The sequence below is a fragment of the Gouania willdenowi genome, chromosome 24 (assembly GCF_900634775.1).
Source record: "Gouania willdenowi chromosome 24, fGouWil2.1, whole genome shotgun sequence".
Lineage (NCBI taxonomy): Eukaryota > Metazoa > Chordata > Actinopteri > Blenniiformes > Gobiesocidae > Gouania > Gouania willdenowi.
In genome coordinates, this window is record NC_041066.1 from 21,070,654 (window position 1) to 21,091,246 (window position 20,593).

The window sequence follows — 20,593 nt, forward strand, 5'->3', positions numbered from 1 at the left end:
GTGCAGCTAGTTTCTGTGGTAAGCGATGAGGGCTGGAGTCGTTTTGGCATCTACACACCTGTCACATGCGGTTTGTAAAGTAACCTGATTAATCTGTGACCCTGTTTACATAAATATACTGACAGTAGGAGCCATGACAAATATGTTTCATTGAAACAAATGAAGAATAACGTCCAAAGTGGTTCGTTTTCTAGGGAGTCAGAGCTTGTCCTACTGGAAGATAAGGTTGTAGAATCAACCTTAAGAATTGATTTTATGCTCTTTGTCTTGTCTTGGGCTGTGTTGGAAATTCACACTAACGTACTACTCGTACCGAGTTTGACGTCAAAATGAGTATGTAGTGCGTTCACATTGGATGGTATGAAAAGATTGAGTATGCAAAAAATACATGGATGTATACTATATAGTAACTAAACCCCAAAACTCAACATTTTAGTCAAAGTATTTCAATTTGGCATATTTGGTTGTAAAATGTCAGAGTGACTGCCCTCTATGGGTTGAAACCTGGCTGTTACTATTATTTGCTACTGGCTGAGAACAAGATCATGTGACGTTTTGGGACAATCTTGCATCACAAACCAGCACTGTTAGCCCCGCCCCTTTTATAAAAGCTAGCACCTGTGGGCTCTACAATCTGTGGTGAGTAGATTGGATTGAGAGAAGAGTGAATAGAGGTATATTGAGTAACGTAGCATAGATTGTTCAATGTAGATTTTATAGTATAATCTGGGCGTGTCTTAACTGCTCCAGGACTCCCACCCATAATCAAGGTATTTTCTAAATATCCCTCCTAGTGACAGGTCAGGAGAAAGCAGGGGTGTAGTTAATCTTTCGGTTCGCACGGTGGGCACGCTAGTCATACTCGTCTGCCCCAATGATGCATTGCGAGCGAAACGTAAAATCATCCTTGGACTAGCTTCAAGCTAAAAATCAAACAACACCTTTTCAAAACAAAAGCATCTCTTCTTTTCTTTCATTAGTTTAACGATTTTGTAAATAGGGCTCTTGTTTTGAAGTTAACCAGAAGTTTTGTCAGTAGCCCAATGAAGGGTCTCCGAAAATCTTGGTAAATGTCAGCATGAAATGTTTTTTATGAGTTTTATGGATCAAAATGACCAGATACTTCAAAAGTTTTCAGAACTTTCAAAGATGGAGGATCAACAGAGATATTTAGCCTCAGTGTGGTTCCGTTTTTTGTCGTCATAGGTTCGAAATGCATCTTGGGAAACTTGGAAGTATTCTTCAGTGGGAAAGGTCATCATCCTGATCATCCCAACTATACTTATACTATATAGTAAACAGTTTATACTCATTGTTTGTCGTACACAGTATGGAGTGTGCCTTTTCAAACTCAGCCTTGGTCTTGGATAATGTGGTTTTGAATACATTATATACACTACTGGAAAAAACATCCCTGCATGAAATGCAAGATGCAATAAAAGTCATGGATATTCTTTATCAAAATAATAATAAAAACAATCTCTTTGTGATTGAAATCCGACTGAATACTGGTACCTGTACATAATCGTACTCTGAAAATGCTAATGATTCTAAAATGACAGTATTAGTACAACATATCAACCCTGTACAAGCAGCACTCAGTTATTGTCATTTTGTGAACTATTGTCATTGTTGCAGAGGAGTTATGGAAATGATTCATACACCGTATAAAGGTAAAAAGCATGTCAGGCTACTAATGCAGTTGTGATGTTTTATAGAGAATGATAAAAGGCTGAGATGAGCAACCTTTTCCTGGCAGAATCGCTGTTGAAAGCCACACAAACACAAACCTCATGTCTGCACTAAACAATGGGCGTTAAGTGACAGAGTGCTTCATACGGCTGTCAGGTCCAGTTTTCTCTACAAACTGCCGTACCTCTGAGACTTCCTGTTAAACGAGGGAGCTTATTTACTGTGACTTCTGCTCAAAGATTAAACGTTCAAAGCAATTGTGTTACCACAGGACAGGCTGTGAGGTGAGGGTAATCTTTTAGGGGCCCAAAGGGACCAAGAAAAGAAAAAGGAGGATCGATGCTTAGTTGAGCCTAACAAACAGCTGAGGAGGTGACCTCTGAGTGTAGGACAGGAACATCTCTACCTAAAAACGACAGATAAACAAACTAATACATGGGATGGAGGTGTGTTATTTAAAAAGAGAGCACAATGTAAACAGTCAAGCACCCAATAATTACATTTTATTGGTATAAACAAATTGTTTCTCTTTCTGGGTTGTTAATACATCACCATTAATAATTTTTTTAGGGATGCATGTTTATCCCTAAACCTTAAACCCCCATCTCTGAACCCTAATCCCTAAACCCTAATCACTAAACCATAATTGCTAGTCCCTAAACCCTAAATGCTAGTCCCTAAACCCTAATCCCTAATTGCTAATCCCCAAATACTAATCCCTAATTTGCTAATCCCTAATCCCTACACCCTAATTGCTACTTTGTACAGACTAATCTCTGATTGCTTATTCCTAAACCCTAATTTGCTAGTCCCTAAACCCTAATCCCTTATTGCTAATCTCTAAAACCTAATTGCTATCCCTAATCCCCCCAAAGGCCCACTGCCCGACCACACCATCCAGATGTATTTTACCTCTGCACGGTGGCCCAGCCATCCACAGAGGGGCTGAGCCCCCACCCGACTGGCCTGCATGTATGGTCCCACCCACCACCCTGTTATGGTGCCTCTCCATCAAACACATTATTAATAAATCTAAACTTAACTAAAAAGCTGTATTTTATCCCTTATTAGAGACTGTTTTTGGCCCATGCTGAAATAGGCTTATATTAAAATCAGCCAAAAAATAATAGAAAGCCTTTACTATATTAAACTTAGGCAAACTACAGCCCAAAGGCCACATTATTTTTTATGACCTTTACATTGATTTGCTGTATAGTGCATGCAGGCAGCGTGAACGCAGCAATACGAGCACGGCAAGTTCTTTTTATAATGAAACTTTACGATGTAATCTTTTACACACCTCATTAACCTTAATGTCAAAGTTCTTTATTGAGTGTTTTGCTGTTTCTATGTGTAATCTTTTGTTTTTCTGTTTTTCTTGTATGGTGTTGTTTTTTTTGACTTATTCTATGTATTTTTTCTTTTTAGGAGTATTTTTTTGTGTTATTTATACATATTTTGTTTACTTTCTTTGCCCTTTTGTATAATGTATTGTAATTTTGTAGACTTTTGTTGTCCTTTAGTGTTTTTGTGTTCATCTTTTGTATATTTTTGTTGTCCTTTTTCTGTATTGTGTTTTAATTTTTGTATGTTTTCTTGAGTCATTTTGTGCGTGTACTTTGGGGGCCACATGTGGCCCCCAAGCTGCCTGTTGCCCATGTCAGTTGTATAAGATAACTAAATGTTGTATCTACATGTGTCAGGGAATCTAAAAATGTTAGTACCAGAGTCAGTTTTTATAAAAATGTTGGATTCATGATTCTTATTATATACTTATTGCTACATGAGATTTCAGAGGCTAACAGTCGTCACGCTTCCTCTGCCTGTAACACTGAATTATTGAACTGATAAGTGACTCACTCATCAAGCAGGTCAGGTGATTGGGGACACGTCTGTCATAACACAATAGCTCATCGCCACCTGATCAAATGCTGGATAATGCGAGTAAAGGCTTTAAAAGCGTGCGAGCGGGGCTAGCGTCTTGGTGCTAGCTGAGTGACACTTGAAAGGTGCACCTCGGGCCTGTTGCAGCCACTTCCTCCTCCCTGAGAAGCCCCTGAGACTGCATCGCTGTGCAGCAGCAACAGAGCTTCATGAATGTTTCATCGTGTCTTTGAGCTAGCTTGAAGGGAGCGCTAAGCTAACCTCCTGCATGCCATCACCAACTGAATATACGAGCTATAGTGCTGCTCTCTCCCTCCATTGTTTCCTTTGCTCTTCAGTTCTGGTCAAGTAGAACTGAAACTAAGAAGACAGTCACATGACACACTCCTTCATGCCTGCTGTTAAGTGGATGGAACTTGCTCACTTACAGCTGTCTTCTCTGGTATTAGAACTGTCAAGAGACATGTACGTTATTAAATGAAGCAGGGAGCTGTTTATAAGCCGCAAATGGATACGACATAAGGGTGAAAAACTGCTAATAAACAGAGGCAACAAATGTATACTTAGATTCTTTACTTTAAGCTGCTGGAGAAGATAATGTTTTTATCAGATAAAGACTTAAGATTAGGTGTCATTGATCCATATAAATCTTATGGAAGGAAAAAAAATATGTAAAAGGTTGAAATTGCCGCTCGAAAGTTGAATTTAATCTCCACGGTAAACACTCGAAATGTCATACTAGTGCGTTCAGATTAGATAGTATGAAAAGATTGAGTACGCAAGAATTAGCCAAGTGTGTACTACAGTATGTCAGGACATTTTTTTAAGTGTGCATTAGTCATACTCAACTGCCCCATGATGCATTGCAAGCGGAATGTAAAATCGTCCTTCCAGCTAAAAGTCAAAGATCCCCTTTTCAAAACAAAAATCATCTCTTCGTGTCTTTCATTAGTTTTTTAACACTTTTGTAAATAGGGCTCCTGTTTTGAAGTTAATCAGAAGTTTTGTCGGTAGCACAGTGGAGGGACTCTGAAAATCTCCGAAATGTCAGAATCAAATGTGTTTCCGATCAAATGACCACGTGGATATTTTACTTGGTCACTTTCTCAGTGTGATTCAGGTTTTTGTTGTTGTAGGTTCTAAATGCATCTTGGGAAAGACGGAAGTATACTTCAGTGGAAACATTCATCATCCTAATCATACTTATAGTATATAGTAGACAGTGTATACTCATTTAGACTGTATTGTATAGTATGTTTGTTAGTGTAGCAGAATCAAAAAACACGCACTTCGCTTTTTGTTCAGGCAGTGTGCTGGATCAAAAAGGTCCAAGGATGCTAAGAAAAAAGCTCCGCACATGATCATCAGTCATGTCTGATGAAGGGCGGTCAGCCCTAAACCTCACGTTTTTGGTGTAAAATAACAACTGAAATTGGGAACTAACCACACAGTTGTGCTGACCTTTTTTCTTAGCACGTTTGTTGGTGTGCCATTTTGAACACAGCTTCTGTTATTGAAATTGTTCCGCGCATTGCATTGTGGGATGTGGAGTCTCGTCAATGGATGCATGGAAGTTTTCTTTAATTTTATATTTTTTTTACTTGATTCTTATTGTGATTTATTGTAGCCTAGGTTGCAGTACATTTACCATAACCTTTAACTTTTAAATAACTACTTTTACTTCTTCCCTACATTTGTTTTTCTTTTGCATATAGATATAGTAATATTAACCTCAGTCAAACCCTTTATTCTTGTTTAGCCCTTCAACACTTTCTTGGTTTGTTTTTCTTTGATTGCATCTGAAACAATAAGCATGTTGGTTTATTATATACATTTAATATTTAACTCCTACATACAAATCGGCTGAATGTGGAAAATGTGCAACAAAATCACATTGTAGTTGAATATCATTGACCTATACGTTGTACCAGACATTTCATTAAGTTGTACATTTGTCATTGTCAAGCACATATTATATTTTTTATTAATCCTATATGGAGATTTAATTAATCCCTTGACTGTCCAAACAAAGAAAGAATTAGTCATGCCTTTCCTTCTCTGTGTCAATATCTCTGTTAATATCCGAAAAGAGATCATATTTATTTTGGAAAACAAGCAGGGAATCTGATGAGAGGTGAGGCAGACAGAGAGACAATAGGACGGTTAATTAGAGAGCGTAACCAGCGGGGCGGGTGGCCCAAGTGTGTCATATTCTTATTGTTCTCCATTCACTGAGGATAATTCTCAGACAACTGCTCTGACAATCATGAAGGAGTCTGTGTCATCTTCCGCTCTAGACAAAAAAAAAAAAACGAAGAGGGTGACGACGAGAGGTGGTATGACACATGGCCTGTTACCATGGCGATGAGTCCCATGTCGACCTGCAAAAAACACAAAATGACTCTGGTTTTCTTTCCCTCTTCCTCTCGCTGCAGCTTTTTACACTTATTCAACATAAGTGCTGGATATACATTTATTTATATATTCATATTCATGTCATGCCCTGACACTGCTTAGTCACAGCACCTATTAATATGTGCAGTTGGGGAGAGACTCGTTTCAGCAGTGCTAAAGTGCGCCGACACAATCTGCATCCCATCATGCACCTTGATCTGTCTGACACAATGGTAGCTATGATTTATGGTGCTAGGAAATTGAAGCTGCTGTTTTCCTCCTGCAGGTGTTGAGCTAAAGAGCAGATAGGGAGTGGAAGAGATGATGATATAAAAGCAAACATTATAAAAAAAAAGAAAGATAGCATTAAAAACAGTTTGGAGGCTTCCAACGTTGTAACAGGATGAAAGATAGTATTAAAAATCATTCAAGCCTCTGTAAATAAACACAAGCACATAAATATTTACTTTCTGTTATTTAGAGATTACATAGAATGGTTTGGAACAGTTGGGAAAATATAACTGGATTACTATGAGGCAGGGTTGGGGTATATTACATTTTTCAATTACAATTGTCTCCAATTATCCATGGTCAATTACAACTCAATTACAATAACTTTGACAAGCATTTTTTCCAATTACAGTTATTATTTTCCCCCTGAAAATAAATTACAATTACGTTCTCAATTGCTAAAGTTTAATTACAGATAATCCCAATTACTCACCTTTTCACACACCACCATCGCCGTGGCTGATGATGAGTCTGACAGAGATTTAGATTATCTTTACCAGAAATGCCGAGTTAGCTGCTAAAGCTAATGCTGTGCACGAGCTGAAAATTCAGGGTTTTCCTGCTTTTTAAACACTGACTGATCAGTGCGATTTCACTTATCAGCCTGTTTAGTGTCTTTTCATTTGTACATTTAATTATAATAATAGTTTAATAAAAAATAATCATGGACCTGGTTAGTGAATGGTGTACCTCGTACATGTATCATTTCAAAGTGAGAACTTGGAAATCTCGCTTGTCCCATCAATAACAATACATTTTATTTATAAGCGCTTTTCAAAAACTCAGACACAAGGAACAAGCAATAATGAAGGTAAATACATAACAATCACAAGTCAAAAGCTTGGAAGAAGGAGTGTGGAAGCAGAGATTTGTCGCTTTGCTGCTTCTCTCATCGGTTTTACAAAAGTGCTCTGATATGTGCATCATTTCCGGGGAGAGTCCGAATTTTGCCCACTGGAGACCCAGGTAGTCGGTGTTTTCGTGCTCCAGGTGTAATCTGTGTGGAAGCGAGAGGACTGCCCTTGCTTTGATACTGCTGCTGAGCTGCTCCTATTCGTTTTTAAAAGTGCTCGGATCGGCCGAAAGTGGTTTCAGCGGAAAATCCTTGAGTCCAAATATGTGTAATATTGATAATATAAACACTAATAAAACACTGGAATAAAATTACAAAAATTGTTAGGTTGTAAATATCATCAGTGGACGAGCTTGTTTACGTTTAAAACCCTCTCGACCTATGACCCCCCAGATCGCGTATGTCTGAGCCTTTAATAAATAAGCCCATAAAACTCAACCTTCGACTTGTGCTAGCTTTCTGTTAGCATCTCTTATGATAACGGGTCAGTTTTGACTCATGTATTAAATTAGCTGTTAAATAAGCTACAAAATATTATACCATATAATTTGTTTTTCATCTCTTGGTTTCCTTATTAGGCTTCTTTATTCATGAAAATATTGGTATTCATATTTTTGGTCTGCGTGTCTGAGCCTTTTTCTGTCAGTATACCACTCGATTTCATTTTTTTAAAACAGTAAATTGATCCTCAAGAAAACTTGATATGAAAACGTCATTCTACGTAGGGAATGGTTGATTGGCCGCGTGTCACACACAAGAAGAGAAATCTATACAAATGTCAAAGATCGAGGAAGAAAATGACACGCCGCCATTTGTTTTGGTGCATTGCAGCAATTGTTCAGATTATCTTTCTTGTTGCAAAATGTCCCATTTTCCTCCTAAACCAACTCCAATCAATGACTCGTTTTCCTCCATCTATTCCATCCAGAACACAATTCCTCCACTCTTCATCCCACGTGCCGCTAATTTCCAATCATTTTTAGCAGATCGAAGCAATTCATCTGCCTTTGTGTCAACACGGACATCAATTCTAAAAAATATCAATCCTATTCTAACAGAGGTGTCGCCTGCCTTGAGGTGATTGAGACAATTTTAGCCAGACTCCTCATTTTCACAGTCGTAAATCAGCCGATGGGTGTGAGAAAGCTGAATGAGCGGGTGTGATCCTGGGGTCGGAGTATTGGCACGCCCTCCTGCAGAGGGAAAACCTTTTTTTTACACCATCGTACACAGTCCTCGTGACGAGACGTGATTCCGCCAGACACTGCAGTGAAGGCAGCAGTAAAAGAAAAGGAACAAGAACAAATCTGAACCTGTGCAATAAAACGCTGCATACTCACTAAAGTAATTTATTTACCCAATAAAACACCTTTGCCCTTAATATTATACTTAATACCATTGTGATTGGACTCTTACATTATACAGGCACTCCACAACATAAGTCAAAATAAAAATGCACCACATTCACAGAAGATGAAGACATTTTCTGTAGTGGACACAGCTGGTTTGGTTTTTTCTAAATCAAAAAGTAGAAGTAAACCAAAGGTGATCAAAATGTACAGAATGTCCTTATTTATTAATACAATATTAAAGCTGCTGGAAACTATACATTTTTTCAGATAAAGACGTTATAGTGTAGGCCTCATAGATCAATAAATTGAAGATGCTTGTAAAAGGTTGAAATTGCAGGACAAAAGTTTTTCATCTCCAATTTAAAAGCTCTCTCATTGAGATTGTCAGAAAGCGTTTCACGCATTGCATTGTGGGATGTGGAGTCCCAAAAACTTCACCATGTTCTTGTTTTAGCTCATTTATTTTTTGACTCTTTGGTGGCTTTTCCAGTTTTATCTTTCATAAGCTCTTATTCTGTGATTGTACATCTTACTGTTTTCATGTACTTGTCTTCTGTGCTATTTATTTGTTTCATTAACATTTTACTATTTTTTTTGACACTAACTTGTTTTATGTACTGCTGCTTAACTTAACCAGGACACACTTGTAAAATACATTATTAATCTCAATGTGGTTCTCCTGAATAACAAAAGCCCTCCAAAACTCTGCCAACGTGACTTCCCAACACGTTTCTGGTGTTTTCACTGAAAGTTGCGTTTCGTTTTGGCTCACGTGGAAAGATTAGAATACGGCCAAAATTGAATGTCTGGCGGAGTGAGGTGATATCATGGGGAATACCGAAAAAACACTTCTATGCATTAATTTATGAGACTCACACAATGCAATACACAACTTTTCCCCTGAGTGTTTACAGTGGAGATCAAAACAGACTTTTGAACAAAAATTTTCATCTCCAGCAGCTTTAAATCCACAGCTTGTACCGGGACCAAACCATTGTGATTCTTTTAAAAGCAACATGTCATGTATATAACATAGCATGTGTTGAATAGATTAAAAAATATACAAAATAACAAGAAAAACTCCCCAAACCCTTAGTTTTTCCTGTATTATTGCTCAGATTAATCATTATTCTAAATACTGACGTAAACGTTGATAATGTGGCCCTTGGATGAGATACAATCAAATTTTTGTGGATGCGCTGTGATAAAAGTCTGCACTAAACCCACCAAACAGCCTTTTTTCCTGTTTTGACTGTTCAACTGTTGAAGTGGTGCTTGACGTGTTTCCAGTTTGATGGTGCAAAACTCTCTAGCACTGAGAAAAGAACACTGAAACAAAGGTCTTCAGGTTCACTGGTCACATTTCTAGCAAAAAACCTGTTCAACCAACTGTCTCGTACACTGTTGTCGGTGCACAAATACGTTGATACTGCAAAGTGTGATTATGTTCAGCATGAGGCAGACAGCAGCTTGGACTCTGGGGGAAATGGAATGCTTATGTAACAGAAAAGTGTTTAATTCAGCTTGCCTTGCCGGGTGCTTTTGGAGTTTCAACCTCTAAAGTAGCTGGAGATGATTCCTTTCTTTAAGTGCAGATGTTAAATCATCCTCTCTTTTATTTAAGGATGCCTATGAAAATATAAAGCAAGTCATAGAAGTGTCATGGCTGAGTTATGGTATCAACCAGTGCAATCAGTTATTTTACCACATATCTACAGCCTGTGTACAAGAATTTATTAGAAATATTTGTTGTGAAAAGTAGTTTGCAAGTAGAAGTTTTAAAATGGCCCGAATAAAAACATTTAGGGAAGGTTCCCATCCACTACTGATGCTAGTGTGACCCCAAAATCTCTGCCAAAGTGACATTTCTGGCATTTTCATGCTGATATTTTGGCTTCCATGGAAATATCCGAACACGGCTGAAATCGGAGTGACGTCTCATTACATAAACGAAGCAGAACAAAAATGATAAAGCGAATCGCAGTAAGAATGAAGTAAAAACACTTGTTAAAGAAATTTGCAACAATCTTTGCATTCTCAAACGGGACTCCAAATCCCACAATGCAATGTGCAAAGCTTTTCTGAATTTCAAATCACATAACAATTTGACAAGAAACCAAATGTTTATGGTGGAGTCGAAAACAATCTGCCATTTTTTTGGAAGAAATACCTTGGTTTTATTGATCTGTGAGGTCTACACTTTGGCCATGTTCAAAATCTCATACTAACGTACTTGTACTCATACTAAGTATGACGTCAAAATTAGTATGAAGATCGTTCACATTAGATAGTATGCGAGAAAGACCAAGATATATACAATATTGGGATATTTTTTAAGTATGCATGGTGGGCACACTAGCCATACTCAACCGCCCCATGATACATTGAGGGCAGAATGTAAAATCGTCCTGGGATCTGCTTCAAGCCTTTTCAAAACAAAAGAATCTCTACTTGTCTTACATTAGTTTTTAAAGTTTTTGTAAATTGGGCTCTTGTTTTGAAGTTAACTGGAAGTTTTGTCAGTAGCACAATGGTGGACAATATGAAATCTTCAAAATGTCAGAATAAAATCTTTTCCATGAGTTTCATGGATCAAATGACCACATGTTGATATTCTACTTGGTCACTTTTCACTTTTTCAGAACTTTCAAAGGTGGAAAATCAATCGAGATATTTAGTCTCCGTGTGCTTCAGGATTTTGTCATTGTAGGTTGAAATGCATCTTGGGAAACTTGGAAGAATACTTCAGTGGGAACGCTCATCAATCTAATCATCCTAACCATAATTATAAGTATATACTGTAGTAGACAGTATATACTCATTGAGCTTATAGTGTATAGTACAGAGTGTGCCATTTCTAACACAGCCTTTGTCTTTATCTGTGTTGTAAAACAAGTTCAGATGAACTACGGCAGAGCCCGCGAAACGTCTCCGCGCCAAATAGCACGTACCGCGTTCCCCAGAAATTCAGTCAAATGACTGGGTTCCAACGAGCAAAAAAAAGTCTCAGAGATGCTCTTGACATCCTCTCGTAGAATATCCATGTCAAATTACAGCCCGATTCAATGAGCATTAAAGGAGGAGGAGTCATTTGAAAAATGGTGCCCCCGTGTCACATACGAAGTATGGTACCCATTCATATATTGGTATGTGTCAATGATTGGGTACCACCAACTGTCGTAATATTTGACTCACAAATAAATGAGAAAACGACTTTTCTTTTGAGGTCCCAAATGGACGAAGCGTACACATCCATAGATTTTATCTACCAAATTTCAGCCCGATCCGTTCACAAATAAGAGGAGTAGCGATTTTGACCAGTGTACACAACAACAACAACAACAAGAACAAAGTGAGTAGCGTTTTGAGTCCGGTAGCCCAGCCTAAAAACGTTACTGACTAAACCCACAGCATTAAAGCTGCTGGGTACGTAACTGTGTGTGAGGCGTGTTGTGCATATAAGAAAGAATGTAGAGTGCATTTTTATACATCTACTGTATGAGCAAACACACCCTCTACAGTGAGCAAGCTCAGCTGCAATCATAGCTAGCGGTAATATTTACCATATTTTCTTCAGTGTTCATTTTTGTTTGGTCAGATTCTAGCTTTGAGCATTGAGATTCCTCTGTGTTTAATAAACCCTGATTTCTTTTAACAATGTGGTCAACATATTTCACTTTTGTGATCTCTCATTACATGAATATAACTCAGCACAGAGACCAGCAACAGCCACATCTGGTCATCAACAGTGTTGGAGAGAATCTCCCTGGAGATCAAGGATTAGTATCTACAGTATGTGAAGCTCTGGACTGTGAGGCGGTGCGGCGCCGTGTGGAATGAGAATCAGTCCCAGGGATCGATAAACTATAAACAATTTCACAGACAATGGCCTCTGTCTCGTCCTCCTTCGAGGCTGCAGTAAATATTCCTAATTAAATACCAGAAGAAACGCTGACGCCATGACTGATAAAAGATACAAATTAAAACACTGCAGCAGAAGCTGTTGTGGTTATCTATGAACAAATCACAGTCCATAGTCAGCTGTGATGTATGTTACTTATTAACTGGGTTCATTTTAAGCCTTTGTGGGCCACATCGCAATAAGCACCAGGAAACACTTTAAACCACTGTTTATTTGTGCTGTGCTACTTTCTGCCACCTGCTGACGTGGAGGAGTATCACATTACTCTACAACACATTGATCAGGGTTGGGCTCAATTATAAATGTAATCGCATAATTGATAATTACAGTTATGGTGGAGTTGTAATACGAAAAATCTGTTGCTGTAGCAATCGTAAATACATTGTAATTTAGTTCAGATAATTAACTATGTAATTATAATTGCCATGAAAATTCTATAAAAATTGTCAATTATAAGATTAGATTAGTGCGCTGACAGCTGATCAGTAGCAGAGTGGTTAATGCAGTAAACGTATGGATTTAGTTTTTCTCATTGGCTCAGGATCGATTCCCAGGGGAAGCAACTCAAACGTTTATTTTTATGAGACAGATAATATGCATTTTTATTGTTTCATCACTTTATACAGACTGTAAATTTTGTAAAAATACAATAAAAATTACATAGGGTTGAAGAAGTGCGAGACACGTAGCTTCTAGTTTACAACAGCCGCGGTGAGTCCACTTTGCACGAAGAAGTCCGGTGTTATACATGTGACGCGTCCGCACACAGAGCTACAAACACAATCATATATTAACACTTAAACCCGGCATCGAAGAGGGCAGCTTAGCACCCTGGTCCTCTTTGACCTCATCTGCCGCTGCTGCAGCAGCAACTTAAACTATAACACATTCAGAGCGCCGCGACCAGAAATGTCATTGCATCTTTACGCTAAATGCGGAAATGATGCGTGCATATAGCCTATTCTGTCAGCAGACGTGGCAGATTAAAGCCCTTTCTGATCATGCATGTGGGGTTAGCTGAGCAGCAGACAGCAATTAGACAGTGAAGTGCAGTGAATTCATGACAGCCTCTCATTTTAACATCAGCTAAGGGACAACTGTGCTTTAACACAGTTTGAACACTATGTTTATTAATCAGCCCTGGATGATTTTCAGATCCACTGTGCCAATCAAAGACATTTTCTCTCCATAAATTCACCTGCAAAATATATATATTTTAAAAATAATTCCAGCAAGTTAATTTTGTCTTTTTGAATGAGCTGTTAAGTTTTTCTTTTATTCGTACAACTTTTTTCTCAAAATTGTACTTTGATCTCCTGACATGTTTTGACTGCCAACTGCCAGTCTTCCTCAGAGACGTAATATTTCCAGCAAGTTCATTTTGTCTTCTTTTTTTAAATAATATGTTGAGGTTTTATTTATTCAGACAACTTTTTTGAGTAAATTTTCTTTGAGGAAGACTGACAGTCGGCAGTCCAAACATGTCAACAGATCAGAGGAATCTACTGATTCCTTTGATGTAGCCGTTCTTCATTGCTTTGATGTAGCATTTCTTTTTTTTCAAAGGAAAGCATTAAAGCATCTACTGATCGCTTTCTTCAGTAGTTCATTTGATGCTTTCCTTAGAAAAGAACTCCTAAGGATACATCAAAGCAATCAGTAGATGCCTCTGAAGAAGACTGACAGTTGGCAGTCAAAACATGTGAGGAAATCAAAGTAAATTTCCTTATAAAAGTTGTCTGAATAAATGAAACCACAACATAGTCCTCAGAGGCATCTACTGAGTGCTTTGATGTATCCTTTCTCAATTGCTTTGATGTAGCCTTTCTTCTTTTTGCTTTTATGTGCAACATCATTAGATGCTTTCCTCATGAAAGAACTCGTAAGGGTAAAACTGTCAGTCTTCTGAGGAAGTCTGACAGTTGGCAGTCAAAATATGTCAGGAGATCAAAGTAGAAAGTTTTTTTTTCCCCCAGTTTACTCGTTAAATAAAAACATCTGGGATGTATAACACCAGTGGCCATATTGTGCTGCAGTGTGCACATTATAAATTACCATAATGTAATTAATTATAAGAGATTTTGGCACATTACTAAATGGGCTAACACTCGTTCTCTTTGCTAACATCTGCTGTCCTTCAATCAGGGGCTTCAAAGTAAAATAACTATTCATTGTTCTGCATCAGATTTTACTGATGGTCACATCAGTGCGTGATAGTGCACACTAAATAGATTTACTGCACAGCAGAGACTGTTTTGTTCAAATATTACATATTAAATATTAAAGTTGGCCAAAGGGAGAGCAGTAGATGTTCTTACAATATCTCATACAGTCGTGCTGTTAATTATCCGTGTGTAACGCTCCGACAGATGTTTTAAGCTCGACCTCATCCCACTGCCAGCAGCTTGGTGATAGCTGTCGTTGGTTGGCGGGCTTCCTGCTCATCCGACCGTGCTGCTGATTGTTGCACTCCGACAGGTCTTCTGTCGATTCTACGCCAATTTAATTACAGTTTTTCAGGGGCCAGGCGAAACATCAATGCAACACTGTGTCATAACACATGACAGTGAAATTCTCTTATGGCTCTGTTAGCCTGTTAGCTTCATTCTGCTTCACCATGAAGTCAATATTACTCAATGTCCACCTAATAGGAGCCATAGGAGGGTGTGTTATACAGATGGTTTGTTCTCAACAATTCTAGAGTGACTGAAGTCCACCAAAAAATGTTTAACCGACCCATATTTAGCAGGGAGTCATTAATAATTAGGGATGTTTGATATTAGCTTGTTGCTAATATCCAATTTGCAGATTATTGTCCAATAATACATTTCCCAAATTAACCAATACCTATGTATACACAGACTTACCCACCAAACTAGTTTCAGGTCACATGATATGTATCTCCTAGGGTTGTCAATATTATTTATATTGGAGAAAGTATCAATACTAAAACAACAGCAGTGTACTGTACACACCTCCCCTCCTCTACTTAATATTTAGATATATTATGCAGCACTACCTCAAAACACTTCCAATTGTTGTCTATTTTATTTCATTTATTTTTTGCACTACCTCAGATTACCTGAAACTTGTCGGTACCAAATCATTGGCACATACCAATATATAAATGGGGCCCATTACCCCGTACGTGACCCTGGGGTGCCATTTTTCAAATGACTGCTCCTCTGTTAGTTCTGGTTAGATCAGAATGCAGTTTGGTATGAATGAATATGATGAGATGCGCGGAGTCCTTTTTTTTTTAAATGGCCCATCCCACATTTACAGTATGTTCCAAATTTATGGGAACATAGTCGTGTAATATATTGTTTCAAAGGTAATTCAACGTAGATTAGGATTATGCCTTGCACAATTTGATTAGGGGCTCAATTTTCAGCAATTACCAATATAGTTGTTTTCTCCTTTATTTGTGAGTCAAATATTGCGACAGTTGGTGATACCCAGTCATTGACACACACCAATATATGAATGGGGCCCATTACTCTGTAAGTGTCATGGGGGCGCTATTTTTCAAATGACTACTCCTCCATTTATGCTTGTTGAATCGGGCTGTAATTTGACATGGATATTCTATGAGCGGATGTCAAGAGCCTCTCGAAGGCCTTTTTTACTCAGTGGAACCGGGTCATTTGACTGAATTCTCGGGAACCTAGTACGTGCTATTCGACACGGAGACGTTTTGCGGGCCCGGCCGTAGTTTATCAGAATGTTTTTTTTTTTTTTTTTTTTTTTTTTTTTTTTTTTTTTTTTTTACTTTAGAACAGACGAACATAGACACTGATAGATACACAGAGAACAGAGAGACACACGTACATAGAGAGACATAGACTTCTTCTGCAGACCACCCCTGTGTGGACTTAGACTGCTAAAACTTTAATTGTGACTGTAACTAGAATAAACCACATTGAAATAATACTACTCTCGTCATCTGTCCTCGGAGCTGTTCAATTGTTCAAAGAAAAACCCTTACACAACCGATATTACATTTTATGGTCATGTGATGGACTGGCATTCTATTTAGGAGTTTACACCACCTTACACCCTATCTGCTTGGATAGACTCCTGCGACCTTGTCCAGAAAAAGCTGGTAAAGAAGATGAGACGAGGCGAATATGGGCCCACAATATCGTCTATCCCCATTAATAATGTAAATAAAAATCTAAACATATCCAGAGCTCGGCTAGGTTTCCTTGTAATAGAGTCCAGCAGTGAACCAGCGTGTTTATCTTTAGTAACAAAGTCGATTGTTCGCCACGGCTACAGTGACTCTGCATTTGATCTTGAACAAGCTGCAAAGATATGCCAACGACCTGTTAGAATCTAGAATACGCCCTGCCTGGAAAGATGCTGCTGTACTCACTGCACTGGTTTGTACACCAGGCCATCTGATAGCACAGCTTCTCCTTTGATTTGAACAAACATATGTTGCAGCTGCTGCACTGAATACATGACCTACACTTTAAACAAGCCTTTGATACAGACCGACACCCCCGGGGCATCAGCATCCTCTACTGTATGAGAGAGTAGGAGAAAAAGCATTGACGTGGTGCGTCTCTCTTCCACCAACAAACCATTTATTTCATATATTTAAGATATTATTACTGTGTTAATTTTGTCATAAAAAATAATGAGCAAATACGACGATGCTTCTGCCATAGCACTGGTAATCATCGACTACATTTTTAAGTGAAAATAACTAGACAATGACTAATTAAAAAAAAATACATGTGAACGAAACATGTATGAAAGATGTATTGGTATTTTTGTCAACTAATGAAAACTAAATTATAATTTCATCACATGGGACAAAATCCAATTAGAATAATAATCTGTATTATTATTATTATATATATGTATAGCACTTTTAAAAAAACTGTCAGTTTTACAGATAATATAAAAAAGACAATGAATGAGGAAATAAAGTAAAAAAAAAAAAAGGGAAACATGAGGAAAACAGAACACAAGATAATAAAGATAAAATATTAAATGAAACAAAGTAAAAATTAAAAACATCAGTCAATAAGGAGAAATAAAATGATACTGTAAGAACTAAAAGAAGCTAAAGTTGTTGTTGCTATTGATTTTTAAAATGTTTAATGTTTTCTTTTGCACTTTTTAATTGAATTGCCTTGTGTGTGAAATGCTTTGTATTTTAGTCGACTATATTTCTAACAGATTTAGTCGACTAACTGAAATAATCTTAATGACTCAAACTACGTTGCAATGACTGTTTTCATACATTAGTAGTCATAACATCAGAGTAAAAGTAGCCATGTGCTTTTTCCCCTGCGTTTTCACCTTTCTTCTGCAATCTACTTCCAACTCTACCTCCTGAATGTCAGTTTTAGAACAAAGCAGACTTTCTCATAATTTTATGTTTGATTCATCAACTTTAAATCTGCTTGTAATTAATTTCATAGTCTTATTATAATGCACGTAGCTCATCATTATTCAGCTTTGAAATGGCACAAAGAAAACACACTTCACTGCACTTCCAATGAAGTGTAACTAAAAGCAGAAGATTACTGGCCTGTGTATAATCAATAAAGAATAACAATATCTGAAATATCAGTCAAGAATATGGAAAAGGGGGATCTTTGTGAAACGTAAAGTCACTTTATGTAACAATGTTTCTTTGGATATTTAATGTTTCAAGGTGTTTTATCAACTCTGGTAAATCTACATCAAAATAAAGGGGGTAAACATCCATATGAAGAATTAAAATCAGCAACATTATAGCAGAGAAAAGCAATGTGACAACAATATTTAGTCCCAACGTGCAATCAATGGTTATAATCAAGCAAGATGATCTAATTCATATCCTCCAGCCTTCACAGACGGCCTGATTAAGGAGGCAGATTGAATAAGTAGCTTTTCTGTTTGATTTGCAGCCGCCTGTTTGCCAGCTGAAGCACCTTGTTTATCCAGATGAAATGCTCCCAGAATATATGACCATTTACTTTCTATTGTATGAAGTCAGAGCTGTGATATAGAATGAATTGAAATGCAAAAAAAGAAAAAAAAAATCAAACAAACAGCAGGGCTACACGAGTATGTTTAATTTAAAACCACACAGGGGGGCTACTGATAACAAAATAAAGAGGAGGCAACATTTGGCACAGATTGAAAAGGAATTTTGTGAGTAATCAACATTTAGATTTAAGACCATCATTTGCTCCACAGGGATGTTTACCCTGCAGCATGCTGGGAAATAAAACCCAACGCACACTATTTGCTTTATTGTTTTCAATTCTCTTTACGGAAACAAAATACTAGAAGATAAAAACATATAATGTTGTTTTCTGATGCTGAGAAAGCTTTAATGTTCCTTTAAATATTTAAACCAGTGATTCTCAACTGGTGGGTCGTGGACCTGTACTGGGTGGGTCGCGGACCGCTGGTCAAAAATAAATAAATACTTAATGTCTCTCATGTTGGGCTTGCTTTTCTATTGACAGGCATGCTGTGACATGCATGTTGCACAGGAAAATATATAGATTAAGATTATATATGTGTGTTTTGAACAGCCATTTTTGAAAAACTAAATTTGGTTTGTTGAATTCTAAAAAAAAAAGTGGGTCGCGATTAAATGACGTGGCAAAATATGGGTCCCAGGGTGAGATCAGTTGAGAACCGCTGATTAAAACTACAGCTGCTGCAAACCTGTATCAGGGGTTGGTTTGCATGATCCTGAGTTAAGATAATTGTGATTATCTTGTCAACATGCATGCATTCCATACCATGATAGGCTATTTTAAACAGAAAATAACACTCAGTGCTTTAGTTAACATCCCTGCTAAGGTTTGTAATGTCACTCAGTACAATGTTCACTTCGTGGTTTGTTTTCTACTTAAAGGTATTGTAAAGGATGTTATTTTGGCTTCAAATTTCGGGTGGATCATCAAGACTATTGGTCGTCCTAATTGTCAATCATTCTGGTGATATGTTTATGTAACACCGTCGTACGTGCTCGTCCCTTGTTAGTTTTTGCTTGCTGCACATGCGCAATTTTCACTTACCAGTGGCGAGTCTGACATAGTAGGAAAAGTGAAAATCTTCATCTCATCTATACCTTTAATGTCAGCTGAGATGTTTCCTTTCAGTCATTTGAGCATCTATTGACTCTAAAACATAGCTGTTTAAAATATATAACTCCATATTCGGCAGGGGTGCGCATTGTCATGAATCTGACGATACGATTCACAATTTGCATGTCGTGATACAATATATCCCAATACTAAACAATATGATATACATTGCGATATATCACAATATTAATAATTAGAAATTTCAAGTTTACCTGCTATGCATATGTCAGAGCAGTGTTTCTCAAACATTTTTCACCCAAGTTCCCCTCTTTTATTTCTGAATCATAGAACCCCCTTTGTCCATCTACATTTTGCTTAGAAAACTATTTAAAAACAACTATAGAGCAAAATGAACGAGTGATAACACACATTTTAAATAATCTCATTTTATTAATAAGTGGGAAAAAACTGTATTAAGTGCAGAGGTTCCCAACCTTTTTTGGATCGTGACCCCATTTTGATATCAAGAATTCCTGGTGACCCCAAAGATGTTTTTTTTTTTTTTATTCGTTTTTGATCATGTTTGAGCTCAGATATTTTATTTTACTGCATTTTAGTTCAACTAGATTTATATTTCAGAAAGTGAAAGTATAGAAATGCAGTTGTTTAAGATTGTGTTGTTTACAGTATTAGTAATATAATTAAAAAAATTCCAAAATCTACTTACATTTTTTCAGAAATTTGAGGCGAACCCACATGGGGTCCCCACCCTGAAGTTGAAAAACACTGATTTAGTGGCTCCTGAAAAGATTTATTTTTATAGTTTTCATAATTTCTGTTCATCTCACGCCAATGACAATTTTTTGGGTACATTTTCCACTCTCTCTCTCAAGTACCCCCTGTAGTACCATTGCGTACCCCCATTTGAGAGACACTGTATTAGAGCAAATAACTGATTTTCCCCATTAAATAAACATTATTAAAAAAATCAATTTGAATTTATTTTTAAACAATACAATAATCGCACAGTGAAATATCACCAAATCGATTTTTTTCTTACACCCTTAATACTCGGTAATGGGTAAGGGGCTGTCATGGATTTTGGGTTGTCACTCAGGGTGTCTTGATCTGATATTATCTGATATCGGTCTGGTACCAG